Below are 6,000 nucleotides of genomic sequence, written 5' to 3' on the forward strand. Positions count from 1 at the left end.
GAGGGAGGCGGACACGCTCAGTTCATCGTAGGGAAAGAAAGGATGCAACCAAAAGTGAGGCATAACTTGAAAAGATTCTCGTGTTTTATTATTTGCATTAAGAATCATTTAATTTAGTTAGTTGTGTGTTTTTCTTTATTTAAGCAACTTCAGTGCATTAACAAATACACAACACTAAAAATGCAAAATGGAAGATAGAATAAGAAAAGAACAAACTTTGACAAACTCCGAACAATACAGAGCAAATTACTGGCATCTGCTCAAGTAATAAATTGGAGGCAATCATTAATGATTACATTACTGATTATTTTTTGGAAACAACTTCAGTTTTAGTCTGAAAGTTTGCGTTTAGTTCCACAAGTCAGGAGATTCACATGGTGATTCTGCACACAAATTTGTTTTTCCAGAAAAGTCACACAGTTCAACCCAGATATTTACACACACTGCAAAAAAGACAAACGATATTCAAAAAATAAACTTAAGGTCTGAAAATTGAAAAGTTTAAAGTCTGTTATTTTGTTTCACAAAAAACTAAAAGTGACACCATAAGAGCCTTTCTGGTAACCTGAATTTATTGTTCAAAATGATAATCTCTCACCATTCATGTTCACAGTTTAGTTATTGAGGCAAATGTTAAACTTGTCCTCAGGTGATGCAGTCCCTGAGATTCGCCTTGCAGCCGCTCGTCACCGACATTTCATTGTCGTGGGATTTACCCGAGGGCGTGTCCGCCACCACTCTGTCTCTACCACTTACAGCACTTTTCCAGGGTCAGAGGTCACTGATCTTTGCTCAACTCACCGGAGAGGCAAGGAGCAACACAGTTCTGGGATTGACTATAAATGTGCTTTTTCTTTTCTAGTCAAAGTAACACATGGGTTTTCTGTTGTGCGTTCTCAGTGTTCTGAAGCAGCTGATGGGTGTTTGACAGTGAGGTTTACCACAGCGGGTCATCCATGTCAGAGCCAGCTGCACTTCTCTCTACAGCCTGCATGTGATCTAGATTTTGACCAGAAAGAAGATATGCCATTCACTCGGTAGTGTATTAACAACTCTAGTGATACAATGTTGTGTTTAACAAATAATGGTTGCTTTTAAATTTAAATTTAGACAGGAAAATACACATTTATTCCCTGTCTATGGGGAAATATTTTATTTATTATATTTACTTTCGTTTTCCTGCAGCTCATCAATCCACAGGCTGGCTGCTCGTACTCTCATCCGCTCCGTGGAGCAGGAGCAGAGGGAGCACGAGAAGCCGGAAGAAATAGAGAAGGTGGTGGACCTCAGTGTCCAGTCTGGAGTCAGCAGCATCTTCACCGCCTTCATTGCCGTCAACAAAAGCAATGGGGAACCTGTTCAAGGTCCGCTGATCTACAGGGAGAATCCTACATACAGTGAGTGGCTACATGGGGCTCAATCTGAAATGAGACTTTTTTTTAATTATTACACGTGTGTTGAGCACATAATTGTGGTCAGAGATCCTTTTGCTGGTACTTCCTGTTTCATGGCTGGAATGTAATGATTTTTTTTTTTTTATCTAATGATGTGTAACTCTTTACTGTTTTCTGGTACAGTGCCAATGCTTCGTGGCGGTTTGATTGGTCTGATGTTTGATAATTCATGGGGTGAAAAAAACAGTAAGTTTGAACCTTTTTTGACATTTTAACCTTTTTTAAAAGGGATCAAACCAAATATTGTGTCTGATAGTCTGGGAATGTTAAAGAAATGTTTGTTTTTTTAAATTGATTAAACACGATGACTTTGAAATAATTTCTTCTTTCTTTAGTTTTCAGACGCATTTGCTCGTCTATCAGAAAAAGAACATCAGCTAATAAGTTTGGTAAGCAACAAGCCCTGACATTTCTTCCTGTATGTATTGTCACATTTTGACCTGCAGAGGGCACTGTTGGATAAGTATCTGGCCTGTTGGACATTGGCTGTATTAGTTGTTGTATAGTTTCACCTTGCTAATTTAATCCCCTTATTCAGTTTGCATGTTACAGTAGATTGTTTCACCAAATGTGTCATTATCTTTATATACATATTTTTTTTTATTTACAAATTCTGATCAAAGTAATTTTTTATCCATTTCTTATCTTCAGGAAAAGCTTGGAAAAACAATCTATTTTCAGGTAAGCAACATATTTTTGACTCAAGAAACATACATATATCAGATGTTTATTTAACATAGTAGCCAGTACTGAGAAGGTTTCTTAAACAGAAAATAAAAGTTTGATCAGAACCGGTCTTTCTAAAGCCAAACGTTTAGATGTTCCTAAATGCTTTGGTGTTTTTTTTGTTTGTTTTTTTACAGTTTTCTTCTGTGCGGTGAATAAATTGTTGAACTCCTTTTTTGGAATAATGCTCAAACTCTTTTTAATAGCCAAAATTTGGTTCAAAAATAATATATATTCACATGTGGATTTATTTGTTAGTTTGTGCTTGCTAGTATTTATCTCACTAAATGCATGAAGTAATCACCTGAAAGGTTTGTATAAATGTTCAAAGACATTCCCCTTATTTGGTGCACGTTTTGTTTTAGCATATATATATATATATATATATATATATATATAAAAAGAGACGCAGTGATTTCATATGAAATCACTGCGTCTCTTTTTCTGCATAAGCTCAAACTGAAAAAACCTAGAAAAATCAACCCCTTAATTTAGGCAACTATCTATTGAGAGCGGAGGTAAAAAGTCCCACAATAACAAGTAATTGTGTTTTGACAATGAAAACAAAGATGGACATGGGCTCAGTATGTTTTTCAACCATGCATTGTAAGCATGCATGTGTTGTAAAAATGATCTCATATTTGTTTTAAGTTTAAATTTAGTAAAACAGATTAAAAATTAACAAAGCTATTATACAGTATATATATATATATATATATTTTTTTTTCTTCTTTTTACTAAAAGCTTCCAGCTTCAGCAAGAACCGAAGTGAATCTATTGAAAATGGAGGTAAGAAAACAAGATTTTTATTATTATTTTTTGCTTGTTTGATGTTATAAATGCAATTTGCAATTACAATTTTAATTCTATACCAGCAAGCAGCAGGATGGATGTGTCTTTTTAACAGCAGTCTCTATAATTGCATTTTTATATTTATGCAGACATGTTTAAGGTGCTGTATGTTTGATTTCAACTTTTGATATTCTCTTTTAAAATGTCTTTTTGTGATAAAGGAGACTGTGAGCCCACAGAGCCAGCCAGAGATCCGCTGCTGGAGCTCGTTTCGCTGCAGGATGCCGCTGGCTGCTGGCTGCTTGATCCATGTTTGGCTGCTGCTCTTGGAAAAAGCATAGAGGAGTTGGTAAAAACAAGGCCTTCATCGGTGGGTTGGCGTCACGTAAAAGACGAGCTGTGTTTGAGCAGCAAAATGAAGCATGAAATTTTACAGCAAAAACATGAGGAAAGGAACATAAAATGAACTTAAAATCACAGAGAAAACAGATTATGCATTAGGTTTTCTTTTATTTTAACTAGGCCAAAAAGAAAGTGTGGGGCACCATTTTGGCTCTAATTTGGCTTCATGGACATCAAAAAGATGTGAAGGTTGAATGGGAACTTCTTGCTATGAAGGCTGCATCGTGGCTCAGAGCTGAGAAAGGTAATTGCTGTCCCTAAACATAAACACCAGATTTAATTTCTTTCTTGGCACACCTGCACTGATGTTTGACCTTATTGAAACGCTAACTTATGTTTTCTTTCCTCAGCTGTTTGTGTGACGGTGTGTGTGGAAGCTGGGAATGTCCTGTTGGGTTGTAATGTGACGACTGATGCTCTGGGACTCTGAGGTTGCTGTAATATTTGTTCCAATGAAGGGAACACCTGTGATTCTGTTACAGAAACAAACTCGCTCCATCACCAAATACCTGAATACCTCCACACTTCTATTCAACTGAGAGTTGTGTAATCCCTTAAAGTTGCTTATGTTAAATGACGATTCAAAAACTCCACCAGTAACTAAGCTCAAGTTCTTTGCTTTCCTTCCCCTCTCAACTTTTCCTGCACAGTCGGCTGAATTTCGCGTCATATTTCTGAGGTCACAGTTAGTCATCCAACTCCAGTCGTTCAGATCTCAACTTTCCTGTGTGGTCTCTTGGCCTCTCCTCTTCATCACTTGCATCCTCCCCTCTGACAATAGTTAACAAATTTAACACCTGTTTTCATGATTTTGCATCAAGTTCTACCTCTAGTAAATCTAACTCCATTCTTCCAGCATCATTTTCTATCCAAACCAAGTAAAATCTTGGTTCACTTAAAACTTAAATTCTCCTTGATCGTACGAAATCTACAGGATCAAAAGCTAACAAAATCTCTCTCATCATTAACAACTCCTACATGTTCCTCTCCCCTCAGGTTAAGAGTCTGGTTGCCATCCTTGACAGCACATTATCTTTCCAATCTCATGTTAATAATCTTGCATTTTTCCATCTCTGTAACATAAATTGCCTGCGAACTTCCCTTTCCCGTGATACTGCGTCTGTATCAGATGCAAAGAACAAAACACCTGCTATAGTCAATTCAATAGCAACTATTATCAAAAGGTTGTCTAATAGTTTGCAGCTCTAGATCAACTATGTCCATTTTTATGTGTTTGCTGTATTGGTTTACTTATATGTGCGCCTTTAATTATTCTGCGGCTGCACTGACTGATTACATTGGTCTGTATTTTCAATGTAGTTGGAACAAAAAATAAAGAGAACCTACTCTTCTTGAAAAAAAAGCATAACTTATTAGCAATGAGAAATTCTGTCTCTAAACATTTTTCTTCAAAGCAGGTCGGTCTGCCCGTCACGTAGTTTTATTTCTAAAGTGTGCAGCGACTCCTAAAATCAGAAGCAACATGTCGCAGCATCTGAGATTGCCTTCTTTGTACTTTCTCTCAGATTTCTTTTCTTTGAAACGTCGACTTTGAACTATATTTGCATACAATGGAAACATCTGAAACATGTTTTACTGACATAAACCAGAGTCCAACCTCCTCTCTGTTTGGGGTTTCAGACGACACAAGCTGATACTGAAGAGTAATGAAGCTTTGGCTGCAGCACACACAACACCTGATGTCAAAGCGAGAGAAATTATTTTTTATTATTAGTTTTGCACCTTCTTTCTTTAACTTGGCCAAGATCAATAATCAATTATAAATTTAAATCAAGATGATGAATGATTAAGACAAAGAGATGGACACAACCAAATGATGATTATATATTTATCTTGAATACACAGATATCATTATTATAATTATTAATACTAATAAATAAACCTTGCAACTGAGCAATAGTTAGACTCTGTAGAGAAAAGAAGACAACGGAGCCTGCTGGAGCGTACTTCCTCCTACACAAGGTCATTGCTGCAGAATCTGGAGCAGTAAAGCTGCAGCTCTGAAAAACACATTTCTTAAAGAACATAAAAAACAAGAAAGCTTTATATTCCACAAGTTGAAATACAGCACACTTAAATTATGTAAATTTGGTGTCAAGCTGCTTTGGCAGAGGAGTGGTATTAGGAAGGCAAAATTTGCTATTGGGAAGTACGTTTAGTGTCACTATTTTATCTTTAGTTATCTTTGCAGCAGTCCACCGTTTTAATAAATTGTATCAAAGAAGGTCCAGATTGTAAAATGTAAAGGATGGAAGAGGATAAAGCAGAGGAAAAGTGCATACCAATACAAAGCTTTAATACAAAATGTTAACGTGCATCAGCCGTTACTACATTTTATTCTGTATCAGAATCGAAGATAATTTCCTGCATTTTAAATGGTTATTTACAGAAGTATGGGCTCGCCCAGGGTGCCATTAATTCAAGAAACTGCAGTTTTATATGCTTTTTTATCCCATCTCAGGTTTACACTGAATGGTCTGAAAAATGAAAACATCCAGTAAGCAGCAGTTGTGTGATTGAAAATGTCGTATTGATGTTGGAAAAGAATGTGAAGACTAGTTCAAGATGCTAGAAAGGCAACAGAAACTAAAATGACAAATGTTGC

Source organism: Poecilia reticulata, chromosome 13 (assembly GCF_904066995.2).
Source record: "Poecilia reticulata chromosome 13, P_reticulata-male-v2, whole genome shotgun sequence".
In the NCBI taxonomy this organism is placed as follows: Eukaryota; Metazoa; Chordata; class Actinopteri; order Cyprinodontiformes; family Poeciliidae; genus Poecilia; species Poecilia reticulata.